This window comes from Manacus candei, unplaced genomic scaffold (genome assembly GCF_025592945.1).
Source record: "Manacus candei isolate 608988 ecotype Guabito, Panama unplaced genomic scaffold, ASM2559294v1 h1tg000109l, whole genome shotgun sequence".
Lineage (NCBI taxonomy): Eukaryota > Metazoa > Chordata > Aves > Passeriformes > Pipridae > Manacus > Manacus candei.
Window position 1 is genome coordinate 2,579,696 of NW_026138157.1, and position 24,924 is coordinate 2,604,619.

A 24,924-nucleotide genomic window follows, 5' to 3' on the forward strand; every position below is an offset into this window, starting at 1 on the left:
TCATTTTCCCACTCAAACCTTTTTCAATCTACATTCCAGTTAATTTTTACTTTGAAAAGGTAGGAAAAAGAAAAAGGAACTTCAGAGTTTTCAGTTTGCTCCCCTCCCTTCTCCTCTTCTTGTTCTTCTCCTTCTCCTTCTCCCTCTCCTCTCCTTTCCTCTCCTCTTACTCTTCTCCACTTTGCTTCCTAACTTTCTTGCTCTGCCACTTTCTTTCTCCTTTTCCTGAGCAAAGAACAGCATGTTTGACATATGTTTATAATTACTGCCATGTTCTCAGTCTATATAAATGAATCCTCAGCTTTTAAGTTTATCAGTGCATCACATTTCACTTAGCATACTATAATCAGGAAATTCTACAAAAATTTATGATTCAGAGCTAAACATGGGGTAAGATCATAACAAGTCATTGTCACAGAGATGATGTACTACAAATTACATGCCCATCTTGCCTTTCAGAATGTCTGTGTTTAGGAAATTTTAGTTGATTGCCTGCTAATTTGAATGCTTTTGTATTCAGAATGGATCATAAAATCATGCTTCTGCATGCAAGTAGGGTATGTGTGAACCAGTCAAACCAGTGGTGGAAGCCACAAAATAGGGGCACTGCTATGTTTCATCCAGCTTATTTAAGTACTTGCTCAAGATGTGGCTTCAGCATCACTTTGCTTACAGCACCTGTGAAGCAGCTTCACAATTTTTCTTACAATCCCTACTAAATTGCATCTCTTAAAGAATTTACCTGAATAAAAGAGGAAAAAAAATGGAAGAATAACAGTTATAACAAGTTTTAAGGTAGCCATCCATAAAAGGCACTATTTTCCTTTCATGTGCATTAGTCTACATTTAGGGTGATAAGTGAAAAGAGCTGAATTCACTTCTGATTCATCTGCAGTGTGATCTTACAAATTATTGGAGGTCCCTAGTGTGTGATTTATTTTTTGACACTGTAAACCTTTAAAAAAGCCTTAAAAATGTGTAGATAGAAACTGACCTTCTGATTTAAGGTTTTGAAATCTCTCTTGCTGGAATGTTTACTGAGTTCTTGTCTCTCATATTTTACCTACATTTTCAACGTTTTCAGGCTTTATATTGTCTTACATGAATGATGAACGATATACAAAATCCAAAAATGTAGCACATATAGCATTGCTGTCAGTCTTGACAATTAATATAAAACAAACAATTTTCAAAATACACAGGTTGATCTGCTACAGGCGGTTGAATTGGTTTTTTGGTATATGGTAGGATAATTTAAGTTGAAGGAGACCTCAGGATCAGGTCCAGCCTCTGTTTAAAGAAGTGTCATACTGATTTCAGACCAGGTTGCTCAGGTCTTTGTCTGGTCTTGAAAATCTCCAAGAATGGATGTATCCCTTTCAGGGACAGAACTGTCTATATACACAGCCTTGTGTTTTGTCTTACTGAATGCATTCTATTCCTAAATATGCTTAATTGCTCTGTCTGAATGCTCTATCAGTTGCCAAATAGATCTACCATATCGCACAATGCATATTTACTTACATACTTTACTGATTTGGATTTGTGGATCCTTCTCCTGCAAGGAATGTGCAGCACCCTTTAAAAACTTTATATGTATGGGTACCTGTACACATGTCTCCCATGGGAATATTAAAGGTGGGTTTGTACTTCTTGGAACACAACTGATGTCTTTAAATATCAAACAAAGGGTTAGGATAGGTTGGTATGATTCTTCTTTGGAAAATCTATGTACTTTTTATACTGAGTTTAAAAAGAGACTCTCTGCTCACAAAATGTAACATCTGTATAATAATTTATTACCCTAGTGTTTAATGTATCTGTTTCTGATAGATTTTGGATTGCAGAATATACAATACTGTAACTGGGCAATGTAAACTCTGAATTTTGCTTTCTCTTCCATTCCCACACTTCCCAGTTTCACCCCGGTGGTCAACAATGCTGCTCTTGCCGAAGCCTGTGCCAAATTATTCACTTAATATATCTGTTTCTTTAATTATTTTTTTCTAAAAGTCATGGCTTGTGAGTGAAGAAATCTTGCTCATTCTTGAGTGCCCAAGTGGCTAGTTTAGTTTCACAAATTTCTGAAAGGGAGCTCAGCTGGGGTCATTTAAAGCTTGGGTTGTGTTTGCTTTTGTTAAATTTCTTTAGAGCCTCTTAAAATTGACTCCAGACCTTTTTACTGCACCTGGCAGAAAGTTGTGTTTACTTTCCAACCTCTATCTGGAAATTAAGTTCTTCCCAAATGAGACTGTCAGATTTCTGCCTTAATAATGTTAACAAGAGCTCTGTTCCCCACTCTAAACTGTATTGGCCCATGGCTGATTCCCAGGAACAGCATCAGTAGAATTTTGTTCACTCTTCATTCCTAGGACAATTTAGACCCAAAAGGATTCTGTTTTACCATTCATTCTGTGGAATACCACATCATTAACTTAAAATGCTCCAATTCGATCATATGGTCACTGAACAATGCATGTTCTCCAGCACCTGCATTCTAGTCATGGCTGTTAGCCCATTGTTTCTTGTTATACTATCAAGTTTCTCACCCCATGCTACTACTAAAGCTCTTCTATTTTGTTTTTCAAGCTGTTTGCACTCATTATGTGGAAGTTTCACACTTTGGGGTTTTTTTAATTAATTCTTATACATAGCTCCTGAGACAGACTACATACTTGCATAGTAATTCTCATTAGTATGAATGATTTCTTTCTGATGGAAATCTCCTGTTGTCTCATAGTTTCTTATCAATTGCCACTACCTTCTCTATGTGATTGCCCAGTACGTTGAAATCAAATGAAGAATTACATGAGCTTGTGCTATTTATCTCTATTCACATTTTTGCTATAAGTTCCTCTAAACAACCATGCTGTACATCAGAAAATTATGTGCCTTGTTGTACATGAGTTACCCTACAAGATAAGGTTTCCCTCTGAGAATGTATCCTGCAGTTTGTCACTGACACCTTTTCTGGACACTTCTCAAACTATCGGAAGTTCTATGCTAAGATCTGCCATCTTGCTCTGCCAAGAAATAAAATTCCCCTGCAGATGACTTGAGCTTCATTTCTTTCCCTACCTTACTCAATTTCACAGGATTGACCCTTGTGATCGTGAACCTCATAGTCCCATCTCATACCTTGGTCCTGCAGGGCCCTCCCCCATGCCCTCTGAAATTTCCTCCAGTTCATCTTCAAGCAAGACTGCCCTGGTGCAGGCTGGTCCTTTCCTTCTGCTCCTCTCCACCTCTGTCTCTGCCATCTCGTAATCTCTTGTAAATTGTCTGTGTTCCCTGTTAACTCCAGGCCCTATCTCTTCACCATTTCTTCATTTCTTTTTTGCAGGGCTACTGCTCTATTCTTTCTCTTTTCTCCTGATTCACACAAAGAGGCCTTGAGCAGCCAGTGGGTAACAGATGTGAAGAGCACTCACGGGTGCCACATACTCACTGGTGGCCCTGACATCCTCAGCACAAGACACCCACATTGCTAATGTCTATACCGGCCTTTACAGCACAGCCAGAGGCACGCTCTTGTTCTCTTAATATGCTGGACCTATTCCAGGACATTGCAGGGGCGAGAGCAGCACAGTTTGATACTAAAGACTGCCTCACCCATGTCTGTCATATGACGCAAAACTGGTTTCATGTTAGACAGAATTTAAATACATTTATTTGAAAAATGAAAATGTGGAATTTGCAACAAAGTTATGGAAAAAAAAGAAAGTAATAAGAGCATATTCCAGATGCTCTTTAGCTGTTACAATTTGTAAGCTAGCTTGTGAGGTTAACTGAACAGCCTCTGCAGCTTACCCAAGGCCGAGACCAAGGGAACATCTGGTGCAGGTGGCTGACAAAATCGTACAGAATGTCTGCTCTGGGCAACCTGTTCTTTTCTACTCCAGCAAAACAAACTGAGTTTTTAACTCTTTCTTATTTACCCAAATCACATTTCATTCATCAGAATGTTGGGAAATCACAGTGTTGGTTTTCTTTTCCGGATTAAATTATTTTTTTTGACCTTCCCCATTATGTTCTTTTTGCTAACATTTCTACTTATACCATAACTATCACATTCTGACTTTGGACTGATTTTTATTGCTATATTTTTCTCAATATACTATAATAAATACTACAATTGAAATATCTAAACCACAGACTTGTGACCAACTTCAGGACTACTTATTGCCTCCAAGAATTATTTTGAAGTAAAACATAATGCAACATATATTGAAAACTATTGGGACCAGGAAACTATTGGAAATTGGCAGTAGGGCATTCAAAAAAAGACATGCACACACATGCAAACTTACTTCTGAAAGAAATCTACTTCCTCCATGTTGTCAGATATTCAGGTAAAGATCCAGGCCCCAAAATAACACAGTTATCATCAATAATTTTTTTTTCTTTTTAAAAAGAAAAATGTTTCCTATTTGATTTTTAACCTAATTTTATTCATATTTTGAAACTTGCATCTCTTCAAAGGTGAGGCCTAGCGGCTAATTTTTAAATTACTTTTTTCAAATTAATTTTTAAATTACTTTTTTCAGGATTAGGGTTTTAGACCATCATCTTTCAAAAGAATTCTGGGATAAGCAGATATTATTATCTTATTAGGGGACTAAAATGAAAATCCCTGTTTTTTCCATATTATCAAAATGTGTGTTTTGACAATATAATGTGTGTCACTCTGTGAAAAAACACCAATATATTATGAAATGTAGGGGTTTGTTCAGTATTTGAATAATTTCTATCTATATAAAAATTACTCATGTGAATGGAGAAATCCGAAAAATGTTAGTTGAGTGAGATGGATGCTGGCCACTGAATGGGAATCTGTCAAATTACATTGCACATAAATTTTTGTCAATAGCCTTTTTAGAATAATTTATTGACTAAAGTTACTGATTTGCTTCTCAATCAGTATATAAATATTGTACTGACACTCTTTGGGATACGAATACTGTCTTCTGGACCAGCATACTAAACTTGTTGCTGGGATCAATGTATTCTCACTGCTCAGGGTTTTAATAGGAACTACTGAAATTGTGGGATTTGATGGCATCGTCCTTTCAAACTTCCACATTTCTCTTCGTGACGTTTCTGTGATTTGCATGCAAGGAGGCTTTGCAAATGCACAGCACTGTCCAGTCACTATCAGCTGCTACAAAGGGAACCCTGTATTACAGAAAAGCTGCTGACATTTGTGAATACACAGAGACCATAGCATGCCTCTGTAAACTCTTACAGAGTTATCTTGGAAGCCAGCTCCTGCAGTGCCAAGCAGATTTGGCTTCAGACAGAAGAGAATGAAGGAAATGAAAAAGAGTAGCTACTTATGGATTAACTTTTCCTGGAACAACCTTACTAAGAACAGAGCCATTTCTGGTCTCAGCAAACTAACACTGTTCGGTAGAATTACTTTTGTAACAATTGGCACTATAGATGCTTATATGCAATTTTTTTTTGTGAATTAGATCTTTGGACATCGGTGACATATGCAGTAATCTATCCAGAGGGATATTTATTTACAATGTACAAATGCACTGTAACTGCTGAGTGTGCTCTAAGTGCATTTCTGTCACAGATGGAGTGTTCCAGTTCACTTGTAAGAGAGAAGTAGCAATGTTTATTGATATAAATGTGATTTTAAAAAGTTTCATTGTAAATGTGAGAGTGGTTTAACAAGATCTGATGGTAAGGTACAGTTGGTAGGGTCAGACAAAACTGTCAGACAGACCTCCTGTTGAGTCTTGAGGTTCAGAGAGGACCTCCTTGTTTTCTAAGCTCCTTCTCAGACTGGAGTTTAGGTGCAGTTGAATCTAACTTAGTCCCAGGCTTGGTCAACAGTTTATGTCTAAAGGATTATATGTGCACATTCAACCCTTTATGTCACCTACCTAAGATTTCAAAGTTTCAGCATGCTTCTAGCCAAGTCACTTAACCAGTGTCTGATGCAGTAGGGATTCTCTGAACCCTGAGAAGTAACCTTGAGAGGTGTTTCTACTCAAGGTGAAATCCTGACATGAAACCTGCTGCTGTGCAGGACAGCTCAGGGCGTCCTGGGCTGTCCACAATTTATGGAGTAAGATAATGAACTCATAGTCGTATCTACATACCGACTACAAAGGTTTCTTCCAAAGCTGGCTTGAGTCAGACCTTGACCAGTACTACGGTTAGGGGGGTGCATTGCTCAAATTAGCCTTTGGCTACTGATTTCTCATCTGTCTCCCCCAAACCCAGACAGAGCCATCATGACCAGACACAGCATTATGACTGACATTGGTGGTTATCACCTGAGCAGGTTACGGGACACATGGGTCAAGTGGGAATGGAGGGGAGGAGTACACTGTTACAATTTCCTCTGCAAATCTCAAAGACTATGTCTCAGTGCTTAATTATTTTCCCAGCTGAGTGAGAAACTTTACTACCCTGTGCATGCAATGTCTTCCCAGTCTGCAGAGTGTGAGTGTCACCTTGTCCCATCCTGAAGGAATCCCAATATGTCAAAGACTGGGATGGGAGACTAGGATGTGTAAAGAATAAAGGCGTCGGCTCTAGTTGTCAGACCTTCTTTATTTGAGTCATAAAAGGACTCTCTGATGGGGGACAGGGACCATTAGTCATAATATGTAATTTTATTAAAACCACTCAAAGGGCATCGGACAAATGAAATAAAGAAGCAAATACAACAATTAGCAACAGATTTATAGGAGTTACGTAAATGGACATAAATGCCACAAAAAACAAAATCTCCAATAAGCGCAGGAAACTTTAAACTGTTGGAAACATTTTCCTGGAAAGATGACAAACGGATGTTGCAGGCCTGGGTGTTGGTGGGCATACCACACTTGTGTAGATCATGCGATTCAGCACTGATTTTCTCATGGCCCTGTGTTTGTGTTACTTGATGGCACAGTGCTAACTCTCCACTCTATCACTGTATCACACCTGTCAGGGCATCTTGGAGGTAGGTCTTTGTGGAATGTGTAATATTGATGGGAACTCTGTTTGGAGAAGGCAGATGTTTTGTACTGGTAGTTGGTCACTATGTCCCACAACATTCCCTTGACACATGGCCCAGACCTGCTGTACCTTGCTGTCTGATTTCCCCTAGTAGCAGGAAAGTGGCTTTGGATTCCAATCCTATTCTACTTCTTCATTTTTGCCTGAACTTCAGAAGGAATCCTACTTTCCTGAGTTTTACATACTAGTCTATCAAAATTTAATTTCATTATTTGTTTCCTTCTGTCAGCAACCCCTCAAATAAAGAAAGTAAAATAGTGCCGATGCCATTAAATTAACGGTAATAGTTATCATTGGTCCTTTATTAACTTTATCTTACCCCAAAGACGACAGGAAGATCACCTTCAGACAAAAAGGGCGATTGTAGAGATCTATGAAGTTGGAAAATGAAACATAAGGAAATTATGAAAATCTAGTCCAACAGCTTTTCATCTAAGATTAATGTACACCTTGTTAACAGAATCCCTCCACTTTGTCAATGATCCATATTAGAGCACATAGTAAGGTACAAGAGTAGACTAGGGATAGTATAATATTTCCTTCCTTGCAAATTTTTAAGAACAAGTTAGGGAAATATGTCTGAGAAACCAATCAGTGGTGTTGGGACAGTGTCCACCTCTGATGTTAGTTTGAAATCTAACATCTGACAGTAAAATGCTACAATATTCAGAACATTTGGAATAATCACCTACATTTGAAATTCCAAACTTTTGGTGTTTTCCCTCACTAGTTCTTGGTTTTCGTTTGTTCCAGAGCCTCCCAGTTTCTTGCCATGAATCAAAGGAATGCCTCTAAGGCAAAATTGCTCAACTGCAACTCATTCTAATGATATTGTACACTAATAAAACCTCCGCACATTTTTGGTCTTTTATCTTTAACTAATATTTCTTCTTTCATGCACTAATCGTATCTACACACTTGATACTGTTGCTCTTAATTTTTTTTGCCTTTCTCCACTTTCTCTAACTTTCCTTATAAAGAAGTCTTCGTTTTTAACAACTTTTTAGAGCTATATCCTGTTTCAGTTTTGTTTACCCAACATAAAAGAAAATCTAATGGATTTGACACATGAGTTTACTCCTTTAATTAAAAAAACTTGTAATGTTTGAAAACAATGTCAAAGATGGGAAGTTGAATAAACATTTCAAATGATGCAGTATGGACAAGGGTTGTTTGCCAACCCCACTTCTCCCGACGGACCTTAATGGGAGGTAAATTAAATGCTACCCTATTATATCAAATGAAGTAAAATTACACGTGAGAGACAAACAGAAAAGATTTCAGAAAGAATATACAGATGTCTGAAAGTGAGATCTATTATTGAGTTTTCCCTAGCAGGCCTGCCTCAGTACAGGACAAGGAGCCTTATTATCTTCCCAGCTGAAGTTGCTGCTTCAAAACCAAATCTACTCATGCTCTATTAAATGCATTTTTCCATACCTATCTGAATTCCCAGAGTCCATATTACTGTCAGGCAGTAAGGAAACATCATTTCAATAGCCAACTCTTCCCCTTTCTACCCACATTGCCAAGCAAAAAACTCCATCCTTTTTTTGGGCCATGATCTTTTGCAGCTTACTCTGTGGTTTGATTCACAACCAGTGCTGATCCATATGCCATAGCTCTGGTCCAAAAACCATAAATTTGTGCTGCTGAGATGGTGTTGCTCTATGGAAAGTTCTGTAACTATTATCTTCCAAAGTTGTACCTATAAATAAAACTAATATTTACTGAGAACCTTTCACAGACGCCATAGACAGTCTGAGGAATTCCAGCATAATACAAAGTTATCTCCTTTTCAGTATTTTTGATGTGATGTAGTGGAACAAGATGAAAATTCATGACCATGTTGCATCACTATTGCCAGTAGCTATCAGCAAATAAATCTCTGAGTTGATCAAACCTAAAGAGCAAGGACAAGGAGAAAAAACCCTGAATTGTCTTTACAATGCTTTTGAATTTAAATTCAGTGTCAATTTAGTTTTGCAACACAATCATGGGTTAGCTAATTACAGTTTTACAAAGGGATCAAGTTGCCCATTGCCCTTCGGTATAGTTTTGAGGTTTTTCATAGTGTGAAACCTAAGTATTTTTTCTACACACATTAATGGAATTTCTCAGAATTTACAGTGTGCAGCAAGGCCATTTCTTTCATGACAATGGGATATTTAATTCGACTTCTAGGTCACTCTTAGTTTACTGAAATTTAGGCACTTAGTAGGGCACAATGTCTTGGCAGACTGCAGAAGAAGCAGTGTCAGGTTAAGACTTTAGACTGAGTGGGCTGGGGGTCGTAATTGTATCTGAATTGCCTCATTACTCATTGTTAACATTATTGGTTCTTTGCTGTATTATCCATTTAGCATGTGTGAGTGATGACTGTCTGGCCTCACAGATGCCATTTCTTACTAATATTTTCATAATAGCAAATATAAAACCTGTCAGTGGAAGTCGGGTTTCCTGTGTATGGCCAGGTGACCTGCTATATATGGAGATCTACAAAGGGAACTGCTCTCAGTTCATGCCTCTGCTACCACATACATCAGTGGATGTTGAAACAGCAAGATAAACACAATGAAAAGCAAACCTAAAATATAAGCAAGGGTGTAGGCCTTGACCCTTCATTGTATTGAAGCTTTGGTAAGCTGAGAGCAGAAGACATAAAATGGTGTCTTCTACACCCTATTCCTTATTGTTCATTACACAGCCTGCAGTAAACAGTTCTTGACTGTCAGTCTTGTCTGTGTACCAGAGTGAGAGTGGAAGGAGTGTTGAGTATGATAACCCTTGTTTAAATTGAGCCTTACAGAAAAATAAGTAATTCAACCAGCAGTAGGACTAAAAGAGTTTAGTTTCTTATACATTTGTCTCTCATGGATGCAGGGGAAAGAGAACAAAAACCCTGCAAATTTTCAGAGGTCTAGTATTTGGTGAGCTGCTTTTAGTTAGTACTTTCCTTTTCACGGCACCTTTTTCTCAGGAGGCACACCAGTCATTTGACTTCGCAAACCTCTTCAACCTTCTGACATATTTGGTTGAGACTGATAAAAAGGGAAAATAGTTACTGGGAAGGGTGAGGGCTATGGGATACTTATACAATGGCCCTCCTTTTGACAAACACTTCTGGTGGCATGAAGGATATGATCTCACAATTCTCATACTATTAGGAAATCAGGTTAAAAATACCACACTTTTCCACGGAAATGGCAAGCTTTGCCCAGGACACAGCTGTCACTGGGATGAAAAGAGAGAAGAACAAAGAGGACATGGTGGGAAGACAGCATGAAACTTCCCCGGGCTTGTTTACCCCAGCACAATGTGCCCTCCAGTTGGACTGTCACAACAGATGTTCCCTAAAAGAAATGAGTTTCCAGAAAGGAATGGAGATTTGTTGTGGGAGCAATTCATTCAGGGACTAGGCATGAGTGTGGCACTGTGTCAGTCTCTGTGTCTGGCTCATGCCTCAGGTAAACCCAGGTGCTTCTCACTCAGCTTGCAGCTGTGCCACCTCTCCAGCTGGTGTGAGAGATCTTTCAGTGCACGACAGAGCAAAAAGGCTGATGTGGTTGTGTGCTGTACAGATTTTTGTCTCTGGCTCACTGGAAGAGGGACACCACACTCCTCCCATACACCTGAGGGTGAACTGGTGCTACACTTCTGTGAGACAGTGGAAACAAGCCACCATCACTACTCTACTCAGCCTACTGATAATCTTGTGTGGCAGCAAGGCAAGAAAGAAGAAACTACAACCAGCAGTAGACTCTGCCTTGCCTTTCTTTGATAGTGAGAAGAAAATGAGCAGGTAGGGATTGCAAATCTTTCACAGGGCACAGATGAGCTTCCTAGAAGATCCCTGTGTTTCATACAAAGCAGATTACAAAAGAAACCTGGAGAGCATCCTCTCTGAATGATGGCAGTTTGCACAAAGCTGAATAATATCTCAGAGCAGCAAAATTTATTCACACAGAAAATACCTGCTTTTGCAGGGGAGTCAGACAACTAAACTCAAGAGACAGGATTAATCTGCTGCAAGGTAAACCGAAGCCCAGAGCCATGTGAATTATGAAAGGGTTGAATTGTCATGAGGGTCTTACTGAGCAATGAATAATTGCTTAATAATGAAGGAAAGAAATATAAGCATCAGAAACTTAGCCAGGAAATTTTTCTAGGAAAGTGTCTGCTGTGCTTCTCCCCCATCAGAGGTAGCAAATACCTATTTGTAAATATTTATGTGAATTTGATTAAAACCATCCCTAATATGCATATGAATAGAAACTGAGCTAAAATTATGGTTACAGCACTTGTAAAAGTTGGAGAATCAGATATCATGACTGTCCTTCCAACCACAAAGGTATTGCTCCTCTGCTTGGGGGAAACTGAGCACTGAATGACATTTTGCTCAGAGTACAAAGCTTTACATGACAAAAAGGCAGCCTGTGGTGATAATGAGTTAATAGCACTTGATGAAGACAGAAATAATGCAACCAACATGTAATAGTGACCCAAAGCTGCGTAGCAAGTCCCACTGTGTCTGCCTTTTGTCTACTTGAAGAGAGCACATCCTTGGGTTCCTGATGTATTTTTTATGAAGTTAAATTCTTGGCTTCAGCTTCTAAAACCCTACATTAGCCATTATTTTTCTGTGCCTCTGATTTCCTTCCCCTTTCCACTGTGTTGTATCAGCACTCAGCCTCACAACCCTTTAATTACATTCTCTCACAATCACCTTATGCTGTTATACTTTTTCAAAATTATTTTATCCTGTCCTTCCTACAGACATATCAACACCAAAACACATTTAAACCATCATGGCAGATGCACACACGCACTAAGGGCACAACTTGTCTCTCTGTGCTCTTTTTTTTTTTTCTTTTTTTTTTCTTTATTCTCTTGGTGTCTGATCTCTCTACAACTCTGCAGATGGCTGTCTGAGTTTTGGGAAATGTAAAGGATGCAGACAGCCCACAGCTCTTGCTATAAACGCTTTGGAAGTTTAATGGAAAAAAATAGGCTGAACCCTCAAAGGTGTAATGGAGCTCCCCTGTCCTTCTACCACTGCAGTATTCATGTCACCTAATATCTAAGTGCCCAGGTTAGGAGACTTCCTTCGCTCCTCCTAGACCAGAGAGACAAAAATGTCTTTGTCAACAGTGGTTCAGGACAAACCTTTTTTGAATTAAGGAATCCATTTCTTTCCATTTGATCTATGTGTGGAGGGTAGGTTAGGGGGTTCAGTCTCCTCAGACCTGTACAATATAGGCTTCAGGTCAGCTGATGCCAACTTTCTTGGCATCCTAATAATTTTGAAGGCTTATGGAGCCAGTTTGCTTTGAAGCAGCAGAGCTGGCTGGTCACACAGTAGAAGGCGTATTCATCCCACCAACCACTGAGCTCTTAAGGCCACTCTTCTATTATTCTGTGCTGCAGTTCCTCCAGGTGCAACTGGTGCCACATGTCCCTCTAAATCATAAATACTCTAGGCACAGGAATACTCTGATTTTGAATGCTGTGTAAGGTATAAATTACATAATAAAAAACTATCACTACTAAGTAGCATACTGCTCACACTGTATCCTAGGATAGTAGATAGCGTGGTTATAAAGAAAAATGGAAGATCCATTTTCCTCTTGATAAGAACACTTAATTGAAAATGAAGGAAATATTTCACAGAGTATGAAAAATCTAAGTGCAATAGTAATTCTTTGTAATGTGTTGGATGTCTTTGTGGATATAAGAAGTGTTGTGTAAACTGAGAATTTACTATACTATAAGGCAATGGGTCAGAAACAAAAATGGAACAGAATTGCTGAAATTCAGAGAAAATAGTAAAATTTTGAATTCCTTAATGCTTTGATCTAGCTTAAACCTGCTCCAATAATTGCGTATCCACATCACACGAGCCATATGGCAGGATTTGAAAAGTGGGAGGTAATAAAATAATAATAATGCTTTCATCATGCTTGACTGAAAGCTGGAAGTAGACTGAGATCTTTTTATTTTTAATTGCCTTTTGATATTTAATTTTGATTATTTGATCAAAAGATTCTGGGTTGACTCTAATAGTGCCATAACTTGGCTTTAAAAGTTCTTTGTAGTGATGAGAGTACTAAAGGAAAATATCACAGATAAGAGTGAATACAATATAAGAAGCTAGCTTTAGTACAGAGGTAGGAATGATTATGACAGAACAAATTTATATATGAATTTACAGTGCTTGAGCTTGATTGCTTTGCTGATGGTCACTTGAAAGGTCTTCATTGCAAAAGTTAAGTTGGACAAATGTTTCTAGTTGGGCTTTTGTTCATTGTCATCACACCTCTTGGTCCCAAGAGAAAGAATTTATTTTTTTTTACTGAATTGAATGCAGCGGAATGTAAAATTGACGTGTCTGGAAAAGCACATTCTTTATTAGTGAGTTGAATTTACCTGCAGGAGCAATGGGATTAAAAGATATATTCACTGTTAAGAAAAAAATAAAAGGAGATAAAAAACCAGAAGTATTTTTGTGAAGCACATCCACCTACAGCTGGTCAGTGTTTTGCGATGGCTACTTCCTCTTCGGAAAGTTCTGCTTTCAGTTTGGTTTCCCTGGGAACAATATGTAAGAAATAGTTCTCTGTTGTGCTGTCTAGAGGCTTGACTTATTCATCAAAATACCCATAATATTCCCTTGGGACACAAGTACATTCATGTCCAGAGATAGCTGATATCCACTGGCCTAGCTCACAGAAAAGCTTATTTTAGCAAAAAAACAGCTGATCGTGTTGCTCCACCACTCAGTTTTGTTTTTCTACTTGGTTTGTAATACAAAGTTGTAACAGAGGGGTCCTAAGATTCTGTTTTCAAGATTAACCACTTCAGGAAGTGGGTGTTTTCCTCCCCAAACCAGAAGACATTAAAAAAATAAAACAAAACAAAACAAACACTGTTTTTATTTTAGCTTCTTTTGCCAAATGAAAAAAACCAACAACTCCAAAAAATCATTGCCGATAGACTAAACTTTTCTGTTCTAGCTTGAGTAAATATTTTTGATATAAAAATAAATAGAGAATTAATTGCCTGACATTGAAACCTTTTTAGAGTACCTACAGAGAGTACCATTTCTAAGGAGCTAGAGAAAACTATTCAATTAAAAATATATTAATTTCTGATGCCATTTCTCTTTTGAGCAACCTTATAGTCTTACATCCTTGTATCCTTATATATACATCCTATATAATCTTTATATCTTTATAAAGTCTGACTAATCAAGTTCATCAGGTTGATGTAACACCACTGATTCCCAGCCCTCATTTGCACTGGTGCACAATAGGTTCTAATCAGGAAATGCTACAAGCAAAGTGAGCTTGAGTTGTGTCCATGAACCTGCCAGAGTTCAAAGTTCTCCAAGCAGACGTGCCAACAGAATCACTGACATGATGCAAGGTGCTTATGCTCACTAAATCTGTCACCAAAATGGAAATTCACTTAGAACAAGAGTGTTAATTTTTGTGTGAAATAGATGTCTGAACTGAAATGGCAAAAGCTAACACTTCTAGCTATTGAGTGTTCCGAGGCCTACTGAAGTCCCTCGAAGTTCTGAGTGATAAATACTTCTTGCAAGGCATTGAAGGAAGATTATTGCAAAACCTACTGAAGTATAAAGACTGTCATTGATTCCAGGAGGTATTAGATCAAGCCCAGTGTGAATGAGTATCAGAGTATGTCTACATAGTCTTTTGCAGGCAGAATACAAGTTTCTCTGTCCAAGACTTGAGCCAGCTGGATGTATGACAGCCTTGAACTGGAAGCCATGTTAATGCCTTTACAGTGTTGAGCCCAAGCTAAAGCCCCTGCTGAAAGACAGAAAATATCAATTTGTGCTCAGCAGCCTGCTCCATCCAAGGATGCGTAGAGTGAATGCACATATGCTCAGAGCTCAAACAGAATGATTTCATGCTTGCCTGCAAAAGACCACGTAGAAAAATGTCCTGAAAGGGGAAGAGCATCTAAACTCTGATGTGAACACTAAAATATTCACTCCCTTGGACTCAGGGAAACTGAGGAAAACAGACAGAAGGGCTCTTTTCTAACAGCATTCTCCCTAGTTTGTTTCTTAGATGGAAAGAAAAGAGATAGTCAGAGAGGTCTGCAGAGAAAAAAAAAAAAGAAATTAATTGAAATAAATTACAAAGCCACAAAATGATCAACTTTCACTGGCATGAGCTCTGCAAGCCCCTAAACAATACTTTAAAGTGTTTAATTTTTTTCACATCAATTTTAATTAAGCTCTCATTAGGCTCCTGTGCCCCTAGAATTTGGCGAACAAAAGAAGTTGGCTTGCCCAGCGAGTTTCCCAAGCTTGCACGGCTCTATTCCTAAGAAGATTTATCGCATTTTTTTCCTCCTCTTGAAAGAACCTTACATGAACCAATTCAAATGAAAACCACATGGACTAAAAAAGACTTCATCATGCCAGATACCTTTTTATATCCAAAGCAGTGAACTTGTAGTCAGTTTGTCCTTTCATGTGTTGTTTTTTCTGGCTTTGCGACCTAAGAATGATTTTTTACTACGTGCAGTAGTAAAACAACATATTATGCAATTCTATTTTTCAGGGAGAACACTATGTAATTCATAGTCTTTGCGATGCCACATTTTCTGTTCAACAAATACAAAAAGTGACTTCTCTTTCTCTTGTGGGCAGACATCTAGAAATTTGTGTTCAACAAATGGTATTCCAGTTTACCTTATTTGGGGGTTTGGAGTTTTAATTATTTCAAAAGTGACTACATAATGTATCTATAAACAGCTTTCAAACTGTGTTTTTATCCCTGGTAAAAAGGAGAGTTAATATCTTTTATCCTGGGACTTCCAGTAAAAGAATACAGGTGAAGACACAACATACCATGACTAGCTTGCAGCCCCACAGATCTGATAAAAGAGGAAGATCTTGCCATAAAATCCACATGATGGATTAGCAGCTGTCTTAAAATAACTTGTTGGAAATGTACTCACTGGGATGATTTTGGAGATTATACCATCTTCCAAAGAAAGCTTTCAGAACTCTTTCCTATTTCTTAAAGCCAATCTCCAAAAGAGTTAGTTCAATTAAGTACACTTTTTAAATGGATGTTTTTGTTTTTTAGCTTACAATAGTCATAATTCCAGAAGACTATTCCTCTAAACCTTCTATGGATTTATGTGGTACCTTGCACCTCTTCCGCATGCAAGGGTCATTCACTTGCTAGATGCATGTTCACATGATGGATACTTAGCTATTAATTTTCCCAGATCAAAGCTCACAGGTCAGGAATTATCTCTAATGTGTAATTGGGAAAATTTCCCAAAGAATTCACTCACCTCGTACTTAGAAATATGTTAGAACTTTGAAAGATGCTGACAAGGAAAATATAATTACACTTAAGTATACCTTCTTCTCTTGCTCTGTAGTGGTGCTAAGAAAAGACAAAATACAGATGAGCCTCCTCCAAGTTAAGAAAATGCATTTGCAAGCCTTCTAGACAAGTTCATGGGAGAATAATCCATTTATTGCTATACAACAATGTTATATCAGGATCAGGAATGTTCTGTGTTGCAGCTTACTGGAGGCTGGGCTAGTACTCTCAATAGTATTGCTGTATGCTTGTCTTCCTATTATAGTCTTCTTTACATGTCTAATTTTAAGTGTTATGGCTCTTCTATTTAAGGTGTGGGTGGCTTTCAAAGGGAGGATCAAAACCCTAGAAATAGCTGGTGTAACCCTAATCAGAAAAAGTCCAGAACTTCTGCAACCTGGTCAGGATTGAGAGGTAATGAACAGTGGTGTTTGAGATGTTCACAGAAGATATGCCCATGCCTTGCCCTGGAAAGAAAAATACTACAACACTCCGTCCCTCCAGTTCTGCATCTGAATACCCCTATTATCATAGTTGACCCCCAGTTCATCCCAGCTAGCAGCTGGAAGAGGCATCAATGGCAAAAAAGATGGATTGTAAAGTGTTCAAAGAAGAGGCCACCCATGAGGCACTGTCATGCTCAAACACCCAGCCAGAACACCAGACACAGCTGACCTGGGCTGTGAGAAGGCCACGATTGTCGGAGTTGAGGTTTTTCCAGATTCTCTAGGGAGCAATGGTCTGTGATCTCCTTACATGTGTCTGTTGGAACCAGAATATCTTCCTCAAATGTGGTTGTGGATATCCTGATGGTGTTAAAAACCATGAAAAGGACCAGTGAGTAACAGGTTATTTTGTGAGAAACTGAAGTATCACAATTCTTGTAACTTATTGGCCATTTATGGACAGCAGTAAGGCTGCTGGACAGGCTATACCTTTGTCCTTTCTGTTGTCATGCAAACTTAATGTTTCTTTAGCCCCAGAGGTACTGTTGTAATAAACACTCCAGACTAAATGTATGGATCTTGTAGCAATTTGTACCTTAAAAGCAGACACATTGCGAAACTATCAAGCTCTTGTGAAAAATAAAAAGATAAAGCATAAGAGGAGATATTACAAGAGATGGAAAAGATGCACTTCACTTTGTGTTTTCACTAGTCCTTCTTATTACTAGGAAGGACAAATCTGACTGGCCAAAGTGCCAGATAGTTTATGATGGGATTGAGCAGTCTTCCCAGAAGACTAAGGGGTCTTTTGCCTCCTATGTAGTCCCTCTATTGGTGAAATCATATTCTTTTAACTCTTTTCGCTAGTCCTCCCAGTTCAGATGGGATTCATAACTTCTCTTGAAAGAAGACCTTCCTTTCAGAGGGTTCTCTCACATTTGTTCTCCTTGAGGAATATTGCTTTTGGCTTGAGTTTTCAGTTGGAGCTTTGTCATCTTCCCCATGAGTATCCAGCCCCATAGACACCAGTGACATAAATTCCAGTGGCATTTAGTAATGAGGGAAGTGTACTGACTATATAGTCCAAATGAAGTGAATGACTTAACATATGTCACATTAAATGTGAGAAAGCTGGTGTAATAGTCTTCTATACCATGTGTACGCAAGATAGGATGGCTCCTGGCATTATATGAGACTTCAGTTAGTTGCTGCATTTGAAACAATTTGTTAAGTGCAAATGTTCAAGACCTTATCACTCACCCTTTGTACTGCAGGCGTCATCTACTACATCAGAGTGGAAACCGAGTTGAGTTGGCTCTCAGTGTTCAACCATGCTAGGACAAGCAGACTAGGAAATGACTGGAAAGGAACAGAGGGATTAGTACCTCTTTACCTCCTTTCAGTGCTTTTACACTTTTTGATATTGAAAGTCCCACATTCTTGCTTTAAATCTGTATATTACATCTTCTCCACTGTAATGCATGCTAGTGATTTTGAAAGTACAGGCAAGTTTGGAGGATCTTTTGAAGCAGGTTATTTACTCAGTGGTATTTCCATGTTTTTGTGTTGCAAAGATCTCCATACTGTTTAAGATGCCTTGGGAAATTAATCTGACAAAAACCCCAAAATTACTTCTGATTGACCTCTACATCTTCTGTCTACTATTTGTTTTGAAACTGGTCCAATATTTTGCCCAGATGCATAGTGCTGTTCCTTTTCCCTGACTAGCTGAGCACAATTTCTTGGATCAGTCTGATGCTCTGAAGTCTCTGTGTTAATTTCAAATTATCTTTCTGGAAATATTTAGCAATATTTAATTAAAATTTACTCTGAATATCCCTTTTTTCAAGACAGACTACGAGAACACTTTATAGGTGAACCTGTGTGAAAACAGACCGACTAATTTAATTTGGCAAAACAGAAAGATTTTTGTGGAAAGTTTGTTGCCTACCTCTACTTCAATATAATGTATGTACTATGTTGCTGTAAGATGCTCAATAAGTCTTAACTTTACAAGTTTAACACTACATTGTTGGTTAAACACACTTTTTTTCTAATTTTTGTTGGTTTTTTTGAATCTGATTGAGGACAAAATTTTCAATTTCATCCATCACTTGAAAGGAATAGTCTGTCTCTTTTTGTAACCTTTGTTTGAGGCTCAGTGGAAAAATAATGTAGATAGGAAAAGTACATTAGAGATACTATGTGACTCAGACAGCTCAGGATTTCTCCCTTCAGAACCTATTTCATATTTGCCAAGGAATTCACTGCCATCTTACAGTATCTCTTACTATCAATTTGAAACTGTTCCAAGACTTCTCCCAGGCAGCATTAGACAGAGATGGTAGAGATGCTCTGCTCACTGGCAGCATTAGGAAACAACATTCTTTGGCAGAGACATCATCTTCCAGTATAAACCTGTGGACTGGGATAGACGTGGTGCCAGAGTAATGAGGTTTTCCCACCATGAGGGAAAGACTGTTACTCTGACATTCTTGGTACAGCTTGATTTTAAGCTGGTCCCAGCTTCACTGAAGGGCATCTCTCTGGGTGACTGGGCTCAGCAGATCACCTCACCAGTGCCACCCCAACCTAAAATATGCAGACAGCTTTTATAGCTGTTGTCCAGTGGCCACACCAAGACAGTGACCGGAGTAATTGCAGACTGGGAAATTTCAGAGGCTACCATGTAAAGGAGATGGTAATTTTTTTCCACCAACAGATAAAGAAAACCTTGCAGATAAAACAGATGGTTTTTATTTGCCCAACATACCCTGCACAAACTAAGTTCATTCTGAACCATCTGACCCCTTAAGGTGACTAGAGGGAATAATTTCATTGTGCAAATTCCTTGTTAAAGCTTTGCAGTTAAAATTCGTGTGTGAAATAAAAGTACATCTGTGTTTAATTTTACAAGTTTGCCATACATCATAACCTCAGAAGAACCCCTCAAGATCATGCAAATTAAAGGCAAGTATTCAGATGATTTGCATACATGTTTTTCTGGGTTAGACATTACATCGGAATGCATTGGCGGTGAGTGGCTGTGACTAATGTAACAGAGCCTTACATTTAATGTACTGCATTATACAGTTTTATGCACAGTAATGTAATAATTAGTTTGTCGAGATATCACGCTCAGTTCAAATTTAAATAGTGTTGCTCTCTGCTGGTTAGTCTTGTGAACTACATATTTGTTCGTATGAAAGCTTCCCATTAAATTGTTCTCAGAGACAGGATTTCAGATCCCATTCCACCAGCTGCTATCCAAGTAGAGTGATTTTGTGAGAATCAAGGAAGTAGATACAACAACAAATCACTTTGATCACATTTGCTCTTTTCTCTGGCAGATGTTATTAAAAAACAGTCTTACCTCTTATTGTACAGAATTGCTGTGTGGCTTCTCATTAACCCATCCTGTATTTTCAGATTTGATCATTCCTCATAACCTTCTCTATTCTCTCTTCCTCCTAGATTTCCCACCTCCTGAATAAATATTCTAAAGAGCGATATTGAAGGACATTTCTGTTAATCTTACAAGAAAGTAGCAGCCAAAACTGCAATTTCTGAAGAAAAGGAACTAGTCATAACATTAGGCATGTTCTGATTGTACTATTTGGGCTGAACTTTTAGGAGGATTTTTTTCTCTGGTTTCTATACCAAAACCTGAGATCTAGAATAAAGTACAGATCCTAGGTATTCACCATATTTGCAGGTGCAATCCTATATGCTGGGTGAACTGCAAAGCTTAGGCAAACATCAGATCTTTCAGTAGCAAAGAGGGATTTGGGTTTGCACTTGAGCATCTAAGTTAACTTTAATCACTGCTGACCAAATTCTTGACATCTTGCTTTTCTTATGCACAGGTGAGACAGAACCTGGAGAGAAGACAATGTCATAAGACCATGCAAAGCATTCCGTAGTACAGTGCAAAGAGTGATTACTTTTCCTCTGACCCTCTACAAATTGCCCATATTATTCAAGTGGATCATAGTATTTAATTTGATAATCTTGTATGTTTTGCTGATTCTGCTCTTTGCTTAGGAGAACAAGCTCTGAGAGGTATCACCTTTAAGTTATTTACATCCTACTTAGCCAGGATATATATCATAGCTCACTTTATGTATCATTCCTTGACTGTATGAAATGAATACCCGACAGTTATCACAGAAGTTAACTGATCATAGATAAAGAAAAGTTTTCAGTGTAATTATTGCATAATGTATACCAGTGGGATTTCTTTTAATTGTGCATTCCGCAATCTACTTCATTTCTATATTTTAAATTCAAATTGTATGAGCTAAAGACTAAGTTTTTCTGTTCCTTATGTTTTCAAGAACATTAAAATCCAGATCTTTCATATCTGGACATATTTATGTCACTAGCAAAGGCTCCTTGCTGCGTTTACTTCATCACAGATGTGTGTTGTGTGAATTTGAAGAGATCTTCAAATACCTCTTGGTCTATTTCTCCTTCCAAACAGACAATCCCTGCAAGTCTTCTGATTTTAATTTTAATTATACGCTTCAGTTACTGCCATAAAACAAGTTAGTCTTGGCCCTGATGTTATAGGTTGTCAGGAAACATTTTATATGAAGGAACAATGAACAATGAGTATATGATATAATTTGTGGAAATGTTGTGCTCCTGCAGTTTTCACTCAGACATTATTTCCACTTATTATGGTCTTTACTGCCAGTGTTTTCCAAAATGGTAAAATCAGGACTCAAGAAGAAAATATGAGTGAGGATCAATATGTACTCATAGCAGACTGAGGGTTTATGTTGGGCTGTAAAATAGAGAGACTTTGGCAAAATTTCAGTACATAATATTATGTGACAAATCTCAAATCAGGACAGGGAGTATGCCATGATTTAACTTTATTACCAATGAAATGTAATTTAAAAGGAATGTAGGAAGACAAAGATTGTCCAGAAAGAATGGCAGGGATGTGAGATGTCCAGTGTTTCCCCTTTACAGCAATCAAGTATTTGTGATTTGGTTTAGGTAAACATAGGTAACTCCCCTATTCCAAGTCAACTGTTGTTACATTTAACTATTTTCATAATTTCAGCTAAGGTAACTTACATCAGTCATTTTACCTGGGTTTCTGACTAACTTCTGTCAAAGCCACTGGTGTAGCACAGTTTTTCCTACTGACTAGCCACAGCCTAGGGTCAGCAGTGGTTCTCTGCAGTCATCTGCCTTTCAATCTTTTATACATCTTTATATTTTTTAAGGCATCTGGAGAATTTTTTTTTTCTTAAGGTCAACCCAATGCAAAAAAAATGAGGGCACAGAGCAGTAACTGTATCTTTACATTACATGCAGAAAAATCTACATCGTTACCATACAGGGGTAGGTTTTGTTTTTACCTAAATAGGACTTTTTCCTTCTCAAGAGAAGTGCTCTTGAAATCCTTCTTTTTATAAATCAATTAATTAATTAATCTTTAAAAATCTTTAAAAATCAATTAATTTTTATCTGCATTAAAAACCAAACCAAACCAAACCAAAAACCAACAAAAAACCCAAACAAACAAATGAAAAAATCCCCCCAATAAACATGTTCTATGAAAGGAACAGTGCAATATGACTGTGATATAGTTTCATACAAGTACGTTGGACTGAATTGAAGGAAAGGGAAATGAAGCACAATAGCATTTTCTTTTTTAAATAGAACTACACTACCATAAGAAAACTAGTTAACAGGAAGCTAGAAAGGAGCAGCTAGAAGGATGAAATTTTTATAGCTCACACGGAGAATGTTTAAAACCACCACATCAGAGGATTACAGTTAATGAATAGTGCTAATTAAACAGAACCATTCAATGAAAACAACCATTCAATGAGAAACCAACCACAAAAAGAAAAGGATTCAGCTTCATGAAACAGCCAAATTAAAGAGGAAAGTAGCCCTTAAAAATACATCCACCCAAATAGGTGGAAGTCATATATAATTGGGGAAAATAGAAAAGGGTGTAATCTCTACCAAAGAAAAAGCAAAGGATACTAGAAGTGGTAAAAAAAAAATATTAGAATTTTGGGAAGTTGTGAAGAGGGATATTTATAGATGATCAAGATGTGACAGGAACTCTTAAGTAGGATAAAAGTACAGGAGAAAAGTAATCAGAAATCTTGGCATTGGCTTCCATGATAGAGGAACTGATTTGTGGAATTGTTGAGAGCAGAGAAGATATCAATATGCTGCTTTAAGTGCTGGATATTTTGAATACAGTGTGTAGGTCTGGTCATTCCATACAGTAGAACTAGAACTAAGGTAGATGTATACCTAGGAAAGATATAGAGAAGAACAAGGATAACCAAAAGTTTGGAACAAATTTCACATAAAGAAATGACAAAGAAAGGACTTTTCCACTTGGAAGGAAGAACTCTATAAAAGCATGAACAGTGAAGTAATAAATAAGAAAACTGTTGAGCTTTTCCCTCTATATAAGAGCGGAGACATGGAAGTTTCAAAGCAATGAAAATAAATAGTTTTTTAAAGTATCTTTCACAAACTTAAATATTTACATTTTACAACTCCTTGGCAGAAAATGTTTGTAGAGGCAACAATTCCATGTAAGTTCAAGAACAAACAAACGAATTTAGCAAGGAAATAAACAGATTCACAGGGCATACACTAATTAAACATGTCAGTCTGGATCAAAACATCAGTTCAGGAGGTCCATGAACTTAAAGAAGTAGGATAAGTATAACAGGGGAAATACAATAACCAGAGTATGTTAATAACTGAAACAGTCTATAAAAACACTTCTAATGTTGATTTATCAAATTGCCCATTTCTTTTTCATTAACAGCAGAAGAAGTCTGGGTGATCAACACTTCTGTTCTCCTGTACATTTGTTGTTCAATACACATACCAGTAAGAATTTTGGTGGCTATAAAGAATTTTTATAGATGTTGGCAAGCTTGGAGTGTTTGATAGTGGCTTAGATACTGATGGCTTTCCTGCCCTTCAAACCCTTCTCCTTGTCTTCCACCATGTCTTGCAAAAAGACAGAATTTGCATTTGTTAAATGCTAATGATGCTTCATTTAACTCCCAGATTTTTTGTTCATTCCTTTCTTCTGTATTTTTTGATTTAAATGTGTTTTATCTTAAATTTCTGTGTCCCGCCTCAACCAATTTGTTTCCTTGTATATAAAGCTTGCTCTGGAATATAGGTGAGGTAGCTTGTAACAGTAACTTCCAGTGGACACATAGAGCCATCCCCTACATATTATGGTCAATACTGATATCTGTATTACTGCCTCAGCTCAGACCTTGCACAGTGACCTGTTTTCCACTGTTAATATAGAAGTAGTTGGACCAGTTCTGTGTCTGAAGAAACATGCCCTTGTGCTCACAAAATAAGAGTGATTATCTTTTAGCTCTTTGAAGTGCTCACTGCCTAACAGACTTTGCCCTGGACTTCAGATGACCAAAACTTATATATTCCAGGGAAAAGCAGAGAGCCCTTCACTCAGTAGGGCATTGACAGGTCATAGATATGAACTCATTGCTGCAGTTGACATCTCTAGACCTACTTTAAAGAGTTCCCTCTCTTGTGTGGGAGAGTGTCTCAACATGGCTTTTATATTTTCATGTGTTAGAATGTGTACCTTCCCCTCAGAACTAAACCTTTTCCCCCTCCTCCACTTGCCTCCTTATCCTCTGCTTTGGCAGGGTTTGTGTCCTGAGTTTGACACGCTGCTCGACAGTCACCATTACGTTTCCTGGCCTAGCCTTGTGTCTTCAGGCATTTATGACATTGGGCCATTTTATGCTGACAACCTGATGTAAAATGAGCTCCTCCAAATGGAAACAACCCTCAGGAGAGAAAGTTCCTTCCAACTGGCTTCATATTTTGTTTACTGAAGCAGTTTGATTGTCTCTGTGTTATACTCACATATCTTGTAATTTTTCAGTACTGCTTCTATTACTTTTGGTAATTTCAAAGTTTTGGGCCAGGTTAAGTTCTCCAACTTATTCTGCCAACAATCATCCTTTGAATTCTCTCCTTATTAATGCCATAAACCAATTTATATTATAGCATTCCCTCTAGGACATTTCCAA

General features: G+C 37.9%; 1 long non-coding RNA gene across 1 annotated transcript in view; it reads left to right on the plus strand.

Moving 5' to 3' along the window:
- Nucleotides 1-20,812, plus strand: part of LOC127461628 (uncharacterized) — a 151,369-nt gene extending 130,557 nt beyond the window's left edge. The window contains exon 4 of the long non-coding RNA XR_007900187.1: nucleotides 20,713-20,812. This is a non-coding gene — a long non-coding RNA (uncharacterized LOC127461628). The remainder of the gene's footprint in view (nucleotides 1-20,712) is intronic.
- The last annotated feature ends 4,112 nt before the right edge of the window (nucleotides 20,813-24,924 follow it).